The sequence below is a fragment of the Chroicocephalus ridibundus genome, chromosome 6, assembly GCF_963924245.1.
Source record: "Chroicocephalus ridibundus chromosome 6, bChrRid1.1, whole genome shotgun sequence".
Taxonomy (NCBI): domain Eukaryota; kingdom Metazoa; phylum Chordata; class Aves; order Charadriiformes; family Laridae; genus Chroicocephalus; species Chroicocephalus ridibundus.
The window spans coordinates 40,687,042-40,708,622 of NC_086289.1; the positions used below are offsets into that span (position 1 = coordinate 40,687,042).

General features: G+C 46.9%; 1 protein-coding gene and 1 long non-coding RNA gene across 5 annotated transcripts in view; one reads left to right on the top strand and one right to left on the bottom strand.

Annotated features, from left to right (window-relative positions):
* Positions 1–4,095, bottom strand: part of SGMS1 (sphingomyelin synthase 1) — a 103,251-nt gene extending 99,156 nt beyond the window's left edge. For 2 of the 4 annotated variants that reach the window (XM_063338454.1, XM_063338449.1), the window contains exon 1: positions 3,981–4,095. The gene's annotated coding sequence lies outside the window, so the exon portion shown is untranslated. The remainder of the gene's footprint in view (positions 1–3,980) is intronic. The other 2 variants (XM_063338457.1, XM_063338453.1) reach the window with 2 other exon arrangements.
* Positions 4,096–4,160: 65 nt separating this feature from the next.
* On the top strand, positions 4,161–5,226 carry LOC134517195 (uncharacterized). Its single transcript, XR_010071566.1, has 3 exons — positions 4,161–4,388; positions 4,518–4,673; positions 4,931–5,226. It is a non-coding gene; the product is annotated as an uncharacterized LOC134517195 (long non-coding RNA).
* The last annotated feature ends 16,355 nt before the right edge of the window (positions 5,227–21,581 follow it).

Genomic DNA, 21,581 nt, shown 5'->3' on the forward strand with positions numbered 1-21,581 from the left:
GCAACGCTGCACCCCAAGAAGCCAGCCCAGGGAGCACAACACCCAAGGAATTCTGCCACCCTACCTCCCCACCACACAACTGCGACTCACCCAGCTTGGTAAGAGAGCTGCCAGTTTTCACATGACTATGCTTCCTGCATTAGAAGAGCACAAAGCTACTGGACTTCATGGATTCCTTTAGGGGTTTTTTTTCCCCCCAAGTGACAATATGTTTTGCCTTATCTCCACTTAAACAAAGTAAGCTACCTCCAAAAAGCTTCAAAACCAGGAGGCAGACCATGCTGGGAAGCCTGAGAGAGAAAAAAGCTTTAAAGTCATGGTAAAGCAGAGGGAGATTTTTTTTGTTTGTTTGTTTACATCTAAGCAAATTAGCACAAGCAAAAACTACAGTTAGTGAAGATGCTTTCCCAATAAAGATGTATTAGTGTTTTTCTTTGAATACAGATGTGTAATTGGATACCAGAGCAGAACCGCACAAGCTGATGAAGGAAGCATCAACAGGACATGTTCTGCTCCACACGAGCCTTGCTCCTCTGATTTAGATGAGTGAACTGTGAAGACCAGCAACAGCAGTAACTACATTTTAAAAGCTGCTTTTCTTTAAGATACATGTTATAGTCTCCTAAATTGGACTTAGTCAAGAGCTATTAGAACAAAGCTCAGGTGGTACTTTCAAGATTTTTTTTGCCCCCTCAACTACGTTAACGCATTTGGTAAGAGCAGAAGCAATACCGACACACATTTTAAATATGTTTAAATATTCACATTAATGAACCATTAACGAACTATACGCGGCACAGGGAAACCAGTTACACTTAGTAGCTTATAAGGAGGGATGTTCTTCTTATCAACAAAAAACAAGCCCAAGTAACCTGCACCAAACACTGCCTCTGCTAAATAGATTTTTTAAAAGCATAAAATATATTTGGGGTGAAAGAATCACAAAAAGCCAGCAGGTTTCATGCTTTCTTCAGACCTGCATTTCCCCCAGCCCTTGCGGGGTGAGGTGAGGGGGAGGACTTAATTATTAACTTGAATGACGCCACACACTGTGGGAATTCAAGCTGTATTAAAAGCTGGAGTGTTGAATCCACAGCACAGGTGTCATGCAGAACATCAGCCTTTGGAGGGCTGCCTGCCCCTATCTGCACACTGGTGTCCTGGGTACAAACAAGCCTCCGATGACACCAAAATCCTTTGGAAGACACTGACAGTACAGGGGAACTCAGTTCATGACTCTCAGATTCTAAAAAACCTCAAAACTCAGGTTTTTGAGCTCATTTTAAGCTCACCTCTACTTCAGAGCATTTTTTCCACGTATAGTTGTTTTTGATGTGTTTCGCTTGAATTATGACTGAAATAGCATTCAGGTGCTCTGCTCTATTTCAGCAAAGAACAGTTTGGACCCACCTCGCTGTGAAGCCTTAAAAATCCTTCCTGCACATGTCTGTGTGAACCACACCATTAGAGAAAGATCTCACACCACATTCAACAAAACCAGCGGTCATGGCCACGTGCAAGTCTCCTAGTTCTTTTTTTGATGGTGCTATACAGATGTATTCTTTTTACTCCAAGCAGGCCCTTCCTGACATGCTAGAGAACAAGGGTCTGGATTATTTTTGTCTGAGCATTTTTTTACTGGATGTCCTGTTGCCCCAGTTAAAGAGCCTTTAATTCGGCAACCATTCCTTACGGCCAAACTGAAATTGCTATTAAATCTGAGTTAGTCCCAGGCCACCCATATTTAGCGCACCAATTAACCAACATTGAACAAGGCAGAGCAGCAGCCACCAGAAGACAGGAGGAATTTTTAAGCTCTCGTCACCCATAGTGCATGTATTCTTCCTCCACATGCTCACTTCAAAAGAATTCAATAATTATTTAATTAAAAGCACCACCTATTCATGCTTGACAAGTGTTGAGAGAAGCAATGAAGAACATGAAGAACAGGTATATAGAAGGTGCTATTAACAAGCCACTGCCTTTTGACGATACCGTTAACTCTGAGTAGTCAAATGGTATTTGTGAATACCTCCAAGTCCTGAAAGTGATCCACATACTTCAATTTATTACATTTAGAAGTGTTGCAAGCTTTCATTAAAAGCTAATTAACCATGCAGAGACACCTTATCTCTAGGTTGATATGTGAAAGACAAGCATGATGAATGCTTTGGGAATCACCGTTTGTTGCACAGACCACAAACACAGTTTAAAGGCATCTGAACTAAACTTAATTCTGCTCCACATGCACAAACCTGGAAAAATTAAGGCAATCTCTCTGGATTTAAAGGGAGTTTGTTACCTTTATTGTAAAAGTAGCCTTTGTCTTTTGTCTGCCGACCAGGGTTGATTGCGTTCTCTTTACAAACTCTAAACAAGTTCACAAAGCTGAAGCAATTCCACTGCCCAGCAAAATACTATATTTATTAAAACAGAAGTGTGTATTACTCCAATGCAACATCCACTCCCCAAACAAACAAACATAGCCAAGGCCAAACACACCAAGACCAACAGCAGAGCATCCACTGACTTCAGTTGTCAGGCACCAGGTCTGTATTTTACACTGGTTTGCAAACAGGCATGAAAGCCAACAGAAATCATTTTCACCCATGCAGACCTGAAGTGGCACAACACAGTCTGAAGGAATCGCTGCAAAACCTGTCATCACACCATGATGCACCAATGCTGCCATCGGCCAAAACGACACGAGGATGTTCATTGACATCCCATTTCCAGCTCTGCTTAGACACGCTGTCTGCATCAGCAAGCTTCACCAGCACCATGTCAATATTGCAGAGCTCCCATTTTTTACAAGTAATACTCCTTTCTCTCTCTTTCCATCCTTGCCTCGTGTATTTACAGTGCCTGAAGGCACTGAGGCCTTCTTTAATGAGGTTTTCACATAAGACAGAATAAATTAGAAACCCTGATCAAAATAGGGCCTCCAGCAGGAACACAGTAAAAAGACAGCCACACGCGTTATACACCCCAAAAAATCCGCATAATGCAGCCTGTCAATCAGCAAGCAATTTCACAAGTAAACGGGGAGCACACCTGCCTGCCTGATGGCGAGGCCTCTGCTTCTTCACTCCCCTTCTGCCTTCCAGCCCTCTTAGTCCCCGAGAACCTCAGGCCACTGTCACCCAGCAAACCTCAGGCCCAGGGAGGCGGTGCAGCCCCAATGCCACCGCTATGGCCCTCAAAGTCGTGCGGATGGGACAGATCTCCTTCACACTTGCAGTGGACACCTCCGGCTTCTTTTGGAGCAGGAAGTGGCCTGCCTCCGCATCCCAGAGAGATGAGGGGACCAGGCAACCCGGGGGCTGAGTGGGGGCCCAGGCCAAGGCCCCACCTGGGCTGAGGGGACTGGGCTCACCCCTATAGTCCCACCCCAGCTGAGGGGACCACATGCCCCCCAGACGCTATGGGGCAGGGGGGACTGGGCCCCCCACTCAGACACCCTGGGGAGAAGGGAAACAGATCTCACCAGACACCAGGGCCGAGGGGGCCAGAGCCCTTCCTGGATCCCGGGGCCAAGAGGACTGCGGCCCCCTGAGCTGAGGGGACCAGAGCTGCTGAGGGGACCAGAGCTGCTCCAGGGCCGAGGGGACTGTGGCCCCTGGAGCCGAGGGCACCAGCTGAGCTCCCCCGGGCTGAGAGGACCGCAGCTTCCCCAGTCCCCCCAGCGCTGAGGAGCCCAGATACTCCCGAGCTGAGGGGACCCAAGCTTCCTCAGGCCCCCCGGGCTGAGAGGACTCGAGCCCCCCCCCAGAACCCCCGGGGGCTAAGGGGGCCTAGACACCCCCCACGGGTCCGCCGCCGGCCTGAGGAGCCGGGACCCCCGAGCCGCGGCCCAGCCATGACGCTACACGGCCCCGTCTCCGCTTGTCACCCGCCTCCCCGTCCCACCGCCGCCACCCCCGGGCCTGCGCCCGGCCCCACCGCTCGGCCCCGCGCTGAGGCGGCGGCTCGCTGCTCACCGTGCAGCACGGAAGCCCCGCGGCGCCTCGGGTCGGGTCGGCGCGGCCGCCGGGCGGGCGGGCGGATCCCCTCGGGCGGCGGCGGCCCCGTGTCCCGTACGGCGGCGGGCGGGGCGGGCGGCACCGCGCGTCACGTGACCGCCGTGTCATCCCGCGCCGCCATCTTGTGTGCGGCGGGGCCGCTGTCCTGTCAGGGGAGGCCGCTGTCCTGTCAGTCAGGAAGCGACGCTGCCAAAAGCCGCTTATCCAGCGGGATTTAAAGCCCGGGACGGCAGGGCAGGTCGGTCCCCGCCGTGAAACCCACTGCTTTTTCCATAAAACAAGCAGATGAGGTGTAGCAGAGTGCGAGGGGTTCTAGCTAAACCTGGCTGGCATCCTGATGGAGCTGGGCCAGGGGTCCTGCCGGAGGTGAGGCCACGCTGGTGTGGGGAGCCGTTCCCTTTCCACAGGGAAGGTGTGATGCAGAGATGGGGCGAGCGGGTCCTGGCCTGAGAGCAATGAGCAAACTCTGACGTCTGCTTTTATTTCACTTTCCAGGGGCTGCTCCTGGCCGTTGGGCTAATGCTCACCTCCGTCATTACATCAGGAGCTCCGGAGATGTGAAATGTCATCTGTCATTAACGAAATCTTAGTTAAAACAAAATCACAGGGGAACTTAGCTTGGGAATGACCTCTGGACATCATCATCTCTAGGTAGAAAGAGGGTAGAATTTAGTTCCATGAACACTAATACCTCACGTCCTACTTCAAACCTCACACTTCACAAATTGTGCCTTGTTAATGCAAAAAAAGTTGAGGGTTTTTTTTCTATCCAAAAAAGTAAAAAGCATTTTGCAGTGCCCACAGAGGCAATGGGGATACCTGCCTGCATGGAGCCCGCTTTCCTGTGGGTCTGTTCCCCAGCGTGGGAAGATCTGCAAGGTCTGATTAAAAATTTTCCTGTATTTCAGGCGTTTGTTATCTCTCCAAGGTGGTTGCTAGCCAGCAGATTGTGGAGATAGCAGAGCCACGCCACATCCATCTACCCCTCTCCCAGGCAGCAGGAGGTTGAAAACACACATGGGAGTGACTGGATGTGCCGGTATGTCACAATAACATCGAGCAAGAGGCAGTTGTTGCTGATCTTGGCATGCAAACATACAGAAATCCAAAAAAACCCACCTAATGACTTATCCTAATCAGTGAGTGATTGCAGACATTACCCAAGCAAAATCAAAATTAAGCTTGGATAAATAATAATTTATGCACTGGGAATGGGTGAAACACAATGGTGTCCTGCTCCTCTGTAAAGAATTCCCAAATACTGCAGTTTCTTAAAATTAAGTTTAGCCATTCAGAGGGAAAATTGTCTGTGTAATAAAACTCAAATTTAAAGCCAGTGTGAAAGTTACATTTCAAGATCTGCCAGGACCCGCAGCTCTTTACACTTTTTCATCAGTCCTGATGAAGAGGGAACAAGTTTTGTTTGACCTCAGGATCCAGGCAACAGCTTTTGACCTGTGCAAACTGCTTGGGAGGGGAAATGCAGGTGGCAGAAGATGGCTTGGAAGAAGCGTGCTGGGGAAATCCAGCACGAGATTTCACTTGACTTTTCTCCCAGGCAAATCATTTACAATCCAGTTTTTACCTGGTTGTCAATGCCCAGCACTCATGGGCTAAATATAAATGTGTTTTTTTCATCTGAATAGGAAAACAGAGCCAGAGTGTTGTATTGGCCAATATTTTACCACCCTTTGCTTGACATCTCCTGGATGTTATCACAGAAATGAGTGAGAAATGCAGGTGCCATGTTGGGTCACCCAACTTCTTGGCAGTGCTGAGCCAGTCCATAGAGGCAGAGGAAGTTTTCTCCACGTGAATGGACAGGACCAGAGACCTCCAGAGCTGAGCCAGAACTCCTTGGTTTTCTCCCACAGAGCAAGAAAGCACCTTGTAAACCCTCCGAGCTAACAAAATACTGCCTTAAACAAGGAGTTTACAGGGAGACCAGACCCCCCATGTACCACCAATGCCTCTGCCCTCCTGCACCCTTCCAGGCAACTCCTGTCCTCCCCCTCGTTCTTGTTGACACGACCTTGTTTTTAATTCAGTCACTTCCATCTTTTTTTGGGTTAGTCACTGAAGACAACCCAGGCATCAACGGCTTCAATTCTCTCATCCCTGAGGAGGGATTTATTTGTGAGTAGATTTAGTACCAGCTGCCCGGTTCTGTTTTTTCCCCAAGTTGACCAGGCTTAAAATCTGATTCTTACCAAAGCTTTGCAAGGCTGGCTTGCATGAGCATGGTTGTGCCAGGAGGGGGTTAGGAATAGGGAACTGGGCCAGCTCTCTGCACCCTGCCTCATTTCTCCTTGGAAAACAGGAAAGCTGATGGCAAAAGCAAAGGGTATCTGCTGGAAGCAATGCCAGGCAAGTGCCAAACACCCATCCAGTCATGCTAGGGACGAAAAGCCTTGTTGGGAGTGCCAGTGCATGCTCCTTGGGGCAGTGGAGCCTGTGGGGGACTTGACAATCCACATCACTTTATATCTTTCTATTTGCTCCTCTTATGCCACGCTATCAAGACAGGGACGTTCCTAACAGGGGCTCCTGCTTTCCGGCAGGGCGCTGCGTTCTCCCTGACTATCATTTCTTGCAACCCTGTCCTGCTAATGCTATAATAGGATTAATGTCGCTGACACTTCCCGCAGGGTAACTGTATAATAAATTACCACTTTCTGGGGTTGTTCCCTTAGGTTGGGCATTTTCCGGCAAATAATATGAACCTGAAGGCTGTGCAAATTGATTCCCAGGGAGCCTGACCTCCCTGTTGGGAATGACAAAGGGCCATCCCTGAGGCTTAGAAATAGCTGTCCCGGGCTGCTGCCTGGGCTTAATCCTGCTGAGCCTCTTGTGTTCCTGAAAACAACCTTTCCTGCCAGGCTACAACCAGTCCCCAAGCGCTGAGGGTGGGGAAGATGTTGAGAGAGCGCACCAGCACCGGATAACATCATTTCGGGGGGCTCCCTGCCAGATGGAGGTGCCCTTGCAGGAGAAGGGGGGGACAACCCATGGCTCCGCTCAGCCAGGGGTTTCTCCTGCTGGAGCTTTGATTAAATCAATTAATCAAAATCAATGCACACAGGAATGAACCAACAGGAAAATGCTAATAGATCATGGTCATTAATAATCATTAGGTATTGATCAGTAATTAATAAATTAATGACATTCAACTTGAAGGCATATTTTTATTTAGATGTAATACATTTACTATTAGCACACTAATACTTTATTAATGAGCTAATATTAAACTAACTTAAATAAAATTTCAATAACCTTCTTCATCTTACCACACTCACTGTAGGTACATCTTCCAGTACAGTAATGACCGTTTACCCAGTCACTTCATTTACGACATCACTGGATACCACATGATGTCATTTATTCACTGATGGTATTTATGACATCACATCAGGTGGCGTCATTTATGTAGGCCGCATCATTTAGTGGCTTTAGTCATGATATCATTTAACGTTAAATGGCATCATCAGCTCAGTGCCTTTGTGATACCATTTTGCTATCATTTTGACACCATATGACATCATTTATTCAGTGACTTTACGCTAACCCAGAAGTTAGATGAAGTTGCACTGACCGTGATGTTTTTAAAAGCTTTAGAAATAGACATGGCAGGAGTGGTCATTGCTCCAAATTTCTACAGCGCATCGCAGTCCCACGGGGCTTTGTCCCTGTCCCCTGGTGGTAATAAGGACAACAGTAGCTGCAGAAGAGCAAAAAATAAGAATTAAATATGTTGTAAATGGAGTCAAGCAAAGGGCACGTTGCATTCACATTGCATGGTTTTAAGAAACTACAGAGCAGGGTTCTTAACTGCGGCATAAATGGTAAAAGAGATTAAAATATCTACTTCCAAAAGATGCAGTAGATTCTAATTCAGCTATTTTATTATTCAAGCAAGTGATTAATGGTGACATGGCGTCATCTTCTCAGATCAGCAGTGGTATTATCCAGTGATCTGTTGCAGGCAAACAGCATTAGAAATGCAAGATTGTAGAGTTTTCCTCCTGTTTGTTTCGGATAATTAGAAAAATACGTAAACTCATTTCTTTAATTAATCTGGTTTTAATGGCTGATTGCTCCTGATTAAAACAGCATGTGTCTTTGGGGGAAAATGCGTCAAAATTTGAAATAAAAGGAGAAACACTTAACAGAGGCAGGGCAATAGCAACCATTTCCCTATTTAAATAGAAAAAGAAAGAAAAATGAAAAAGAGGCATGAAAGACAGTAAAAGAAGGAAGACAAGACAATTCAAAGGAGACAACAAGCCAAGCCAACTGTTACCAGGGGAGGACCCGCGGGGTTTTCCAGAGGCCGGCTGTGCTCGGCACAGGGCTGTCATTGACTTGCCCAGAGCATCCCACGTGCAAATGGAGTGTCCTGCCTGGACTGGGCCACTGCTTCTGGGGACTGGCCGTGTCCGTGGGCTTCGGGACCACAAATAGGAGAGCCCACAGCACCACCATTTCATCCCTGCAGTGGCTCCGTACAACATTTCCTTTAGCACCGTGATAGGCATTTCCCATTGGATAATGAAAGGGGTGTCAGGGGATCCCATAAAAGTGTCAGGGGAATAAATGCTGCAGCTCAGACTTGCCACCGCACAGTCGCGGGTGGGAGACAATGAGTAGCCGTGGGGCTGGGAGTGGGATGGAGCTGATGGCACCATGTCTCCCACCGCAGATATCACTGCTCCCAGCCCCTTCAGCCAGCGACACACTTCTCGCCAGCACCCCAAGGGGACCCCTGTGCCACACACAGCACATGACAAACAGAAAGTTATTCTCCTCCCTATTTCCATCGCTGCTAACGGGGTTTGCTGATCTTAGTAGGTAAAAAAGGCGTTTTCTTTTCAGGCAGTGATGTGTTTCCAGAGAATGGCAGCTTTTCATATCACTCACCCCCTCTTTTCTATCATCTTTGGCTCCGACGCTCTGTGCTGCCTCCTCTTCCAAGGAGCGAGCGCCTGCTCCTGACGAGGCTTGTTGAAACCCGCACGGCTTTCCCACATTGTGCATCGCTCCTCACCAGAACAGTCCCCAGCACCAGTTTATTTTTGGTGGCAGGATTTTAATGCCAGCACTGGCATGGCATGCGCTTTTCACCTCTCTTGCTGAGTTGAAAAGGACCGAGCGCGGCTGATGGAGGGCCCTGTGCTATCCTCTCCGTGTTGGAGGGCAGCAAGCAATACAAGGAGACAGGTACAGCCGCGTTACGACAGCAGCTCAGCAGGGCTGTTATCTCTGTGCTCTTGCAGGCAGTGGTAGGAGTTTTGATCTGATTTGCTTTGAAACTCTCATCAAAACTGCACCTCACATGCTGCAGCCCTCAATTTTTCCCACAATGCTAGTGCTGCTCATTCAAAAAGCTTTTTTTTTTTTTTTCCGGGGACCCCTAACATTAACTGTAAATAAATAAATGTAAAAGTGAATTTGCTGAGCCTGACTGGAGCTGACCCACTCTGAGCCGGCACTGCCGCATCCTCCTCCCTGTAGACCCTGCTCGGGCAGGTCTGGCAGCACAGGTCTCTAGCAGCCTAAGAGGCATTCATTACAGAATGGTTAAAATTCAGGTTTTTTCCTGTGGGCAAGACTTAGAAGAAGAAGAAAACCTTGCTCTGCGTAATCAGCAGCACAGAGGTGGGATTTCACAGGGGCAGTCACACAGCTGTGTTTTTGCAGTGACTTGGGGAGCCCCGATTAGTTCCTACCTTTCTGAAGAGTTACCTTGCGGATGCTCCTTGTATTCACTTTGCCAGCAGGTTTATTCTCAGAGCGGCACGCGAATGACAGGAAATGGCTTTGCAAGTGCTCAAGGCTGAATTTGCAATGTGGCAGAGGCTGGGAAGAGGGAGATTCCTTGGGGCAAGGTGGTGTAACCGTTACACTGAAGTAAGAGGAATGGGGACTGAGTGCTTCACAGATGCAGAAGAGGTGAAGTCTCTGCTCCATCCTACCATAGTCAGTCAGTAATTCCCTGGATCCATCTGCTAGGAGTAGGTCCCAGCCAGCACGGAGCTCTGCACTCTCCAACAGGTCCTGGAGGTAGTCAACTCAAAAGTAATGTCCCACCATGGGGTCAGATGTGCCATCACAGGCTGGAGGTTCCCTGGGGTGAGGGTCTCCGGCCCAACCCCCCTCCCAGCAGGGCCAATGCTGCAGCTGCAGCAGGTCACTGGGGGCTATGTCTGGGCAAGTCAGGGCATCCCTGGGGATGGGGATTCCCCACCACTGGAGACCCCTTCCCAGGGACACACCACTTGCACAGGGACAGGCTGTTTCCTTGGGGACAGCCAGGGTTTCCCTTGCTGCAGCTCGTGCTGGTGCCTCTGGGGCTCTCGCTCTGAGCAGAGTCTGGCCCCGGAGCCTCCAGGACCCCTTTGGGCAGGGGGAGATGCTGTTGGATCTTTACCTCCTGGTCTCCAGCTGAGTGAGCCCAGCTCCTCCAGACTTTCATCACATGCCCTGGTCCCCACCCACTACTACTAAGACTTGCTCTGCTTTGGAGATCCCTTGGAGCCCCAAACCGGTTCCCGTACCCAGATGCGGCCTCCAGCGTGGAGCAGAAGGACATGCTCCCCCCCTGAACCTGCTGTCCACCCTGTGTCAAGTTGAAAAACAGGATGGTGCCTCCAGATTGTCTTCAAGTCACCTCAGTTGGAGATCCGAAAAAACCTGTCTGGAGTGAAACTCTGCACAGGTACAGGGCTGTCCACCTGTGGTGGGCCACTGAGCTCTGGACTGTGTCACCTCCATGGCATCTGAGGAGCAGGAGCAAAATGATATCTGGAGGCTCCTAGTCAAGCTCTTGTGTGGTTTTCTGTTGAGCCCAGAGATGATGTGGTCACATAGCACCATCTCTCCTTCCTGCTCAGGCCCAGGATCCAGTCCCTGAGGCTTTTTCTGGTCGCACCCTGTATTTATCCTTCACCTCACACGATTTTGGGGATTGCTGTTTCCAAATGGTTTGGGGATTTTGTCGTCCTGTGGTGCTGGCACAAGTTTCTTCATCACACTGGATTTTCTCAGTTTTCCCTATAGGGGCAGCACTCGCCTTTCAAGCCAGTCTAAAGGAAGAAAAAGATCTGGTATTTTAAAAACTAATTCCTATTCCTAGTGAATGCAGCTCTGATAACAGGCCTAACGTCGGTGTGAGCCTGTATTAAACGGGTTTAGTAGTTATCAATTATTTTAATATTCAACTCACTGCCTAAAGCTGCTTAGTGATTAGCGTCCTGAGTCACCATGCAAGCTCTACTCCTCAAATTAGAATAAGGTCTATAAGTCAAGCCTCCCTTAATTAAAAAAAAAAAAAAGATATTATGATTGTCCTGATGGAGTGTGGGCAATAATCTTGCTCCACTCTGGATACCTCCAGAGCTCCCTTCCCAGCACCACTGCTGTCATGCCATGGGCCAGGGAAATTAAGGACAGAATTAAAAGAGAATAAGTCTCTGTCCGGATCCCCTCATACCTTCCAGGGAGACACCAGCTCCTTTCATAAAACAGACTGAGGTCTTCTTACCAAATTGTTAAATATATAAAATCAGAGAGATCTATAGGGCACCAGGTTCTCCCTGTGAAGATGAGCATCAAACATTATTCCAGCCTTGGTCTTAATACAGTTTTCATTCTAACAGCCTCCGGATACAATAACCTGATGCTGCCCTTAGGCAAGGGAGAAACAAGGAAGCAAGCTGATAATGTTATTTTTATGGCAAATTTTGGTAACTTGAAGATTTAAACCCAAAATCCAAGTGGAGATAGCATACATTACTTCAGTAGGACTGGAAAATAGTATAAACCATATAAAACTCAAAATCATATAACTTCCTCAGTACTGCCAAGTGTGGAAGATAGCCTAACCCCTTTGGGCTGGCTACAAAATTTATCAGTGTAAAAAAATGTTGTTTATGCCTCTGCTAGAGGAAGAAAAGGCAACCGCAAAGCACATTTGTCCTACAGGTGGTTCAGATATTATTGCAGCTTGCTTGGGCTGCGAGTGCCTTTCTGAGGGGACGATGGCAGAAGTTTTGCAGGAAGAATGTGGGAAGTGGAGTGGCTCCCACCAAATTCAACAGGAGTTTTGTCCCGGAGCACCGGTCAGATGTGTCAATCCTATTAGCAGTATTATTCATGGGTCATGGCACAATGGCTGAGGGTTGAGTGTGTTTGTTCTGCAAATTGGACTAATATTGTGAAGACCACAAAAAAGGATATGTAACATGTTTTGTCTCCTGCTGGTATCTAAGATCGCAGCCTACTATGTTTTGTTGAAATGGCATTAGCTCAGATACAATTTTATGGTCACTTATGGCTAGGAGAGACTTCAGCTTCATTAATAATGGTCACCATCTTTTTAACATTTAATAAATCATAAATCATAGCAAAAAAAATTGTGCTCTTGATTTGGAATGAGGCAAATTAAAAAAAAAACAAAATTAAATTTGAAGCCCCTCGAGTCAGCCAAGGCATGGGCTTGCTCCTGAAAGGTGCTGTGACACCTGGTAACCTGGCAGCCAGCAAAGTGAGAGTCTGAGCTGAGTTTTTGGATAAAAAGGCATCACAAGAGGTCACCTGAAGCTCAGGTCAACACATCAGCCCCGTCCTAAAACAAGCTCTGAGTGGCTTAAGCACCTCTCATTAGGTGGGCTGCGTGCATCAATGCCGCACTGCTCACTGGGGGACAGATTTGGAGCCGGGGACCGTCACACAGCTGTACCAAATGCCACCACCAGTGCACTGGCTTTGTTGTCAGACCTCCTGGCAATTGTTTTCTTTGCTGCACTCACTTTTACGGTGACATTGCTGGTCATATGGTGTCATGGCACACTGCAATCGCGCCTCCGTCATGGGCTAGGAGAAATTATCTCCACAGCAGTAATTTGTTTTCAGTGGTTCACTGTCACAGGGCGTGATATCACTACTGTACGCGCACCCTTGGTGCAACAAGGATATATTAGGCACGATGAATAAGCACCAACAAATAGCTCATCCGGTGTCACCCACTGTCCCATGTCCCTCAGAGCTCAGCCTTGTACACCAAGTGTTGCACCTGCTTACATAAGACAGCAGTAATAACACAGGGCTAATAATATAGTATTAAACTGAGTGATAAAACGTGAGAAAGCTGTTTTTAACTGAACGTGGCATGGTACTTTTGATGTAGGAAGGATACTTGATATAAATGTTGGGAGAAGAATTCATATTCGGAATGTACATGAATACAGATGTGATTTGGATGGCACGCACAGGACATTTAGAAATGGAAATCTCATTACCCTAGCAGTAATTCAGGACTATTAGAGGGAAGCTTAGGGTCTTTAATCAGTAAGACTGTATTAGCATAACAGAGTTAATTGCAATAAAGTAAAAAGATGCTGATTAAATAACATTTTTCTCCACGTAAGACCTGCAACCTACTGTATGCAAAATCACCAGCTGGCCAAATCCTGCCTCTGATTTGCTGAACCTTTCTCCTTCTCTCTAAGTCAAGGAAAGAAAAGGTGGTTTTGCCTCCTGTAAGGCTGGCCCAAAGATGCATATCTTTGCCTCCATCTCGCAGTGGGAGGAACACAGGCTGCCCTTTGTGTTTGCTGGGCTTCCTGCTCTTGTCTATGGAGCTTGATGAAGTGCAAGCATCCCTGCACCGAGACCAGAGGGTAAAGCCCCCGGGGAAAATGCACGCTCTTCTGGCTAATGTGATGAAACCCCAGCTGGAGGAAATAGGAGGGCTTGGCCCTGCTGTTACAGGGATGTGCCCAATCCCAGGGACAGCCTAGATTAACACCTGCGCGTCTTCTTTTACCGGGCTGTCAAAATAGCAACATTTTGTAGGGCAACAGCAACCAGCTGCAAGGGCAAGGAAGGCGACAGCCCCGGGCCTGTACCTGGGACCAGGGACACTGTCCCTGCTAAGCTTCTCCCCTCCAAATCCACAATGTCACTGATTTTAATTTGCAGCAAGTTCTGCTTGAGCAGCTGTTACCACAGAGTATTCTTGATACGGCATTTGCAAACACGTCATTAGTGTTTATCCCCTGCAAAGATACATTGCTTCAGGCCGCATGCTGCAGTCAGGGCAGTATTGCCTATATCCCTGCAAAATATCCAAGGACCAAACAGGTCATCCTAGATTATTCATGACTTGGATGAGGATCACGCATGACGCTGTCTCTTGCATAGGATCACAGTGTCACCACACCACCTCTTGAGGTCTCTACCTCCCACTTGCAGCAGGAGTCACCTCCCATCTCATTGTGGGTTGGGTGCTCCAGGCCCTGACCTGTTTGGCATCAGCAAACAAAGCCAAGGACACATGCCCTTCTGTTGGAAAACATTGCGTCTTTCCCCTTATGTACGATGCATTGGGGCACAATATTGTTCTGTATAAGTATTGTTCCCTTATAAAGGCACTTCTCTGGCTTATTTTAAAACCCGCTGATCCTGAGGTGTCAACAGCTTTGTTATCTCTGTGCTCTGGGGCTGTTCTGCAAGAAGCGTGGCTGAGAGCAGCAAAGTGCTGCAAAAATTTCCTTCCAAAACAGGTACAATTAAAACTGCATCTCTTCCTGCCCTGGATAGGAACCTCGCTGGGAGCTCAGTGTGCCTTTTCTTTCCTTTTGCTGCCACTTGAAGACTTTATTGGATGTTGTCTGAGATGGTCCCTGTATCCTCCTCTGCCTGATGCTCAGACCACAGCCGTGCTCAAAGGGTGCAGCTCCCATCACCCTGGTTGCCCTCCTCTGTGCCCCAGAGCCGGTCTTTACCACTGGAGCGATAAAAGATACCTCAAGATAAATCTCTTTCTTTAACTGTAATTTTTCTTGAAGTTGTTGATTTGGGAAGATCATTGGGTTTGCATCTGGCCGGACATTCCTGCGAGGTCTCCTAGTCACGATGCTCCCTCTCAGCCGACTCACCCAGTTCAGTCTTAGCTCATGTCCTTGGAATCATAGAATCATAGAAACATAGAATCTTCATGGTTGGAAAGGACCTTTGAGATCATCGAGTCCAACCAGACACACACACAAAAAAAACCCAAAAAACCAAAACCCAACAACCTACAATTTCTGCCCTTCAGAGCGTGCCATGAAGGGACACATCTAGATGTTTCTTAAATATCTCTAGGGATGGTGACTCAACCACACCCCTTGGCAGGCCATTCCAGTGCCTGACCACTCTTTCAGTAAAGGAATTCTTCCTAATCTCTAATCTAAACCTCCCCTGCCACAACTTCAGCTCATTTCCTCTGGTCCTGTCATTATGTACTTGGGAGAAGAGGCCAACACCCACCTCTCTACAGCCTCCTTTCAGGTAGCTGCAGAGGGCAATGAGGTCTCCCCTTAGCCTCCTCTTCTCCAAGCTAAACATGCCCAGCTCCCTCAGCCTCTCCTCATATGACCTGGTCTCCAGACCCCCCACCAGCCTGGCAGCTCTCCTCTGGACACGCTCCAGCACTTCAGTGTCCCTCTTGTATGGAGGGGCCCAGAACTGAACACAGTACTCGAGGTGAGGCCTCACCAGTGCCGAGCACAGAGGCACCATCACTTCCCTGCTCCTGCTGGCCACGCTATTCCCGATACAAGCCAGAATGCTGTTGGCCTTCTTGGCCACCTGGGCAAGAAGTGGCCCATAGCTGTAATCTTTCTTCTGGTGATGACCACATATTTTTCAGGGTTGGTCTGCTTTGCCTTCAGTTCAAGTACAAGGACTTCAGTACCGGCTCTGTCATCATGGGTCTAGCTGCCCTTGCCCTCAGCTATTTCTGGGCTCCCCCCCAAACCTCCCATATAGCCTTTAGAAAACAGCTCAGAATAGATCCCACCCTTCTCCCTTCAGAGACCAGAGCTGCACACAGGCACGATGGCCATCTCCATGGAGAGCAGAGAACAAACCAAAGCAATTTTGCTGCCTCCTAATGTCTCCTTTCTATCTCAAGAAATAACTCTTTTTATTTGTTTGTTTCTAAATCATTTGAAAGGGGGTAATTAGAAAGGACTATTTATCTTCCCTGGGTGATGCAAGCGCGTCTAGTTCATATAGGACTGGCCATATGGGGTCAGACGTGAAGTTCCATACATCTCTGCCAGCGCATACGGAGCACAAAACTGCTGCAGCGAGACTTTTCCGGTGCCGTGGTCCATGCTGCAGGGCTTCTCACAAGTTCTCTTTGTGTTTAACAGCCTGTGATTATTTTCAGCTAAAAATAACATGCTGTAAGGTCCTGGAAGAATTAGGCGGCTTTCCAATGCCAAGAAGAAGCGCTGACTTTCTGTGTCAGCTCAAAGTTATTCTCGGTAATGAATTAGCCCTTGTTCAGACCACACGTACTTTAACGGGCTCCTTGGCTCTGCCTGCCTTGCTCATGGCTGCTTTAGGAGCCAAGTGCCAATATATGCTCGGGAGTTATGTGCAGAGTGCTTTCATCTGGGAAAAGAAAACCTAACAACGTTGCCAAATTATCCAAGAGGAGATCTCCAAACCTGGCTGGCATAATCAAAGCTTTTGAGAAGCATGTTTTTATTGTGCAAGATACGTACGGGGCTTAAAATCGTAATAGCATAATAGTTTCAAATGCAACTATCATTTCTCCTTATTAAATAAAACAACGCATAAGAAAATACTTATTAATTAGCAGGAAGATTTATAATGACTACAAAAGAGGATATTCAGGCTGCCATCAGCAGCTTTGGTACGACCAGAAAAGCCCAGGCGGGATCTTTAAACACACAGACCACAAGTATTCTGTTCTGTGTCTGCTTAAATCAGAGTAACAGAGGGAGCAGGTTGACTTTTAAAATTTTCCACGAGATAAACAGCAGCTTTGGCTAAGCACAACTGACTGAATTTGACCTTATGAAAAGTTTAAAGATAGTTCCAGAGTTCAGGGGTGATGTAAGGATGGCAGAAGCCACCATTTCAAATGAGACTGTTTTGTAAACTTGCTCTGCAAAAATAGGCAACCTCTGTTTGTAGTAAAATGCTTCAACCTCAAAGTTTAGCTGGAATTTCTCAGGCCAGGATTAGAGGGGGAGCTAAACCAGAGGTTTTATGAAAGGAACAAGCTGCAACCTTTTCGTGGAAGAGAGACTATTTTACAGTTAGCAACAAGATCCAAGTGTCACCTTTTTTTATTTTAATCTTATTCCAACCCCATGATTTCCCAAAAATAGATCCACTCACCAGGAATGTCACATTCATCTTGATTCAGCTAATGATATTTATACTTCTACATTGGATGGGATTAATTTTCCTATCCTGTTAATGCAGCACGTGATTATTAAATATCTTTACCACACGCACAGACATATATTTCTCTGTGTCAGAAAGGAAAGCAACTGGCATGTTAAATTACTGAATGATAATTGTAGGTGGCTGTTTTTCATAAAGATTAAGGAATTCCTTTCAGTATAGGTTTGAGGTAAAACAGAACCAACTTTCAGTTCAGTCATTTTATTTCTTAGCTAGGGCTCTTCTAACTCTCTGAAATTAACAGCATATTGTGCCCAAAACAGTTCTTTCTCAGAGTGCTAAGACCAATGTTTACAGTTTGTGCCAAGGAATGGTCCACAGAGAGGCTCTTGCTTATACTTATTGCTGTAACAACCAAGGTCAGCTAATTTCGTTATTTGCCCCATTGGAGGGTCGGAAGCGGAAAAGCGCAGAGGGGTCCCACCTGCGGGGAGGAACGGACAGGACAGGGGACCCAAAACTGACCAATGGGGGTATTCCATCCCATCTGCCCCATGCTCAGTATAAAAGCTGAGGGATCAAAGGGTCAACATTCTTCCTTCAACGGCTGACGTCCGAGGAGGACCCTGTCTGTTCGTCTGCCTTTGATCCCGATCCGTGTGTTCCCGACTCCAGCTTTGGAATCCAGTTCCCACCCGTCACTGAGTCCAGTCTGAGATTTCCCCAGTGCCTGCCGGTGACGTCATCCTGGGAGCTTAATATGGTTTTGTATATACCGTATCTATTTCATTATTTGCTTTTTATTTTATTACTAGTATTCCATTAAAGTAGTTTAGTTCCTTCTAAACTCGAAAATCTCTTTTATCTCTCCTCCTCCTCTCCGTGTGCGAGAGGTGGGGGGAGAGCATCTGTCGCCCGTCCTTGGCCCATTTGGCCAAAACCACGACAATATGATAAATGGTTATAAGACTCCCTTTTATACTAAATCAGTTCACAAGTGAATTTATTTGACAGTCACAGGTCGTGGGTCTATTGAACAACATTTTCCACCCCTCAAAGGCGTTAATGTAGTGAATGCGTGTGACATCGTATTATGGAGTAAAGGTACTGAAACTTCCCAAATGATGGCTTTGGGTACTAACACCGTGTACAACCAGTGCTACAGATCAGATCTAGCCAGATTGCAGTAAGGTTCATTTCACATCCACAAAAAAGGGGATCCAATGACAAACACGGAAGCAAAGTAAATTATTATCTTGGCATTTTAAGTGAAAGGCTTTACAAAATCAATATGCAGCCACGCGCCGTTGACATATCAAATGCAAAAGTGAATTCCAACAAGGGAAATCTGCCACAAAGAAAAGATTTTATCCTGATGTGAGTGAAGGAAGAACAGGCATTCAATCAAACGTTAAGAAAGCCAAAAGAAATGAGAACTCCTGTTCTGCACAGCACTATTTCCCCAGTCATAAAAGCAGTGACTTAAAAATGAGACCCTACTACTTTTGAAACTCAAGCCTGACTTCAAGCCCCCTGACTGGACCAGCTCACTGTTTTCAGCAAAATCACAACAGACTCCCAAAATCACAAATCACATAATCCCCCCGAAAAAGCAAGAAGAAAAATGCTTGAGTTTGACCATGTTATCAAGCTGCACTTCCCCACATACAGCTTGTTTCTGTACAAGACCGTGCACAAGGATTTGTTTCCTCAACCATGTCAATAACGACAGAAAAACTTGCCTGGACCACTATTTTTGCCTGGTATGCAGTTAGAGGAATTTGAGTAATATGCTCTCCTGTTTTGCTTCAACAGAAGCTTTCCCTTCTCTTACATGTGGGGTTACACTGGTCCCTCTTTCACAGGCTATTTGAGGAGTTTCCCTGAACCCCCCCAGGATGGAGACCCCTTGCCTTCCTGGGGACCAGTCCCAAGGCTGCTCCCCACTACAGGGGAAGATGTGCTGCCCCACGTCCAACCTGAACCCCCCGGGCTGTAATCTGGAGCCAGGGCCCCTTGTTGCATCGCCTGTCGCTGACAAGAAAGGTTTGGCTCTGACCTCTCTGCAACCCAACAGACTCTGCAAACACCCAGGAACCTGAAGGGGGGTAAAAGTCCCAAGCATTTTCTAGATTAATTATTCTTTTTTTTTTTTTATTATTTGAGTTTGCATGGATTCTTCATACACAAATAAAGAAAATAAGATGATTTTCATAGCTCTCTGCTTTCAGCACAAGGCTCTAAAGGCATTCCCGAAACAGGACATTTTAGCACCATTTCTCCACCCTCCCTCTCTCTAGGCCTGTGCCGTGGGCACTGTTATTGTACTCTGCAGCACTTTTCAACCGTGTATAAAGAAGAGTAAATGAGTTTACCTTAATGAATGGTAAATCCAACCTACAACTCCCTTTCCCTTTATCCAAGCTAAAAGCATTACTGACATGAATTGATTTTGAGGGGCAAGCAGACAAAAGTTTTAATTTGTTACCACAGACTTCAATGGCGAAGTTAAGGATTTTCTAGACAAAAGACTAAGACTCAGCTAACTCCAGCTGAATGCCTCTTTCTCTTCGTTTTCCTTTTGTGTTGCAACTGCTAATGGTGCTAAAAGAAAGAACCCGATGACCGACGTGCCAGTTTATTCCCGTTATTGAAATCTGCACTCTGAAATGCAGGCAGGATCAGCTGAGCTCTGGGCAAAGCTGCAAAGCAAATCAACACCTTTCCTCTGCAAAACCCTGTCTGCCATCAGTCTCAGCCTGGTTTTGGGCGGAGCAAAATGTTTCCTAAAGCATACACAGATTATGTGGTTTGTTCGCAACCCAGGCTGCCTGGAAAACCTGAAAACAGCTGAATACCCAAGAGCTAAAACTAAACCAACTGTGAATGCAGAAAACAGATCTGCAGTCAGTTTGAGCGCGAGATCTATCAACAATGGGTATGGGCTGCCCTTGCTACCATAACTGTGATGTACTTTGGACATGGCTGCAGAGTTTGGGGAGGACAGAACAAGCATCTGTCTTCATTTTAGCTCTGAAGGGATCCAGGAGTTAATGTTTGATATTCGTTTCTCCTCTTGTGCGAGGGTATTGGCAAGTACAACAATCTCCCTGGTTTCTTAACACCTCACCATGTCAACTCTAGATGAGAAGAAAGCTCAGCAGTGAAGAGCACACAGAGAAGAAAAGCGAGCCAGCAGCCAGTTGTTATCTCCCATGGGGAAAAAAAAAAGAGAACAAAAAAAGTGAGAGTTAATAAATAAGAAAGAAATTTTGAATGGAACTTAAATCGCCACTAAACTTCTTGGAGGTGCTGAGAAATAGCTGTAAAACAGCCTCTTACATCCACTGGCAGATAAGAGTTAACGTGGCCTAGGTTTTTCTAATGATGATGTGGGTGATCAACACTCTTTTAAAGAAAAGAAAATAGAAAACGTAGAAGGAATTTAAAAGCAGTATCATAAGGATAATTTACTGCCTTAGGATTGGGAGAAATGTTACCAGACAACATTTTATTTACTGACTGTATTAAAAAGGTGGCTTGGTCATGAACAAAATCTGTCTTAGATGACTGTTGTAATTTTAGAAAGCTGCTGACCAGCCGTGACTATACATCTGCTGAATAAATTGGCAAACTGACCCTGTTACCAGTTCTTCATCCTGAATGATTTAATAAGATGTGGCTTTGAATGCAGCATGGTACAATTGGATTCATTTCACGCCAACTCCTGACGCTGAATTTTTCGGAAGCTCTTTCAGAGCTTTTCCATCCCTCTTTTCATGAGGGGATGGATGGCACTGCTCAGGGGAGGTCATCCTGTCAGCATTGTCACTGTAACTTCCCTCTTGTTCTCTGTGTTTCCCTGCAAGAATCACAGAACAGTAGGGATTGGAAGGGACTTTTGGAGATCATCTAGTCCAGCCCCCCTCCCAAAGCAGGTTCACCCAGAGCAGGACGGACAGGAACGCATCCAGGCTGTATTTGAGTATCTCCAGAGAAGGAGACTCCACAGCCTCTCTGGGCAACCTGTTCCGGTGCTCCATCACCCTCAAAGGAAAGAAGGTTTTCCTCATGTTGAGATGGAATTTCCTGTGTTCCAGTTTGTGCCCGTTGCCCCTTGTCCAGTCACCAGGAACCACTGAAAAGAGTCTGGCCCCATCCTCCTGACACACATCCTTTAGATATTGACAAGCACTGATGAGATCCCCTCTCAGTCTTCTCTTCTCCAGGCTAAACAGCCCCAGGTCTCTCAGCCTTTCCTCATCAGAGAGATGCTCCAGTCCCTTGGTCATCTTTGTAGCCTCTGCTGGACTCTCTCCAGTAGTTCCTTGTCCTTCTTGAACCAGGGAG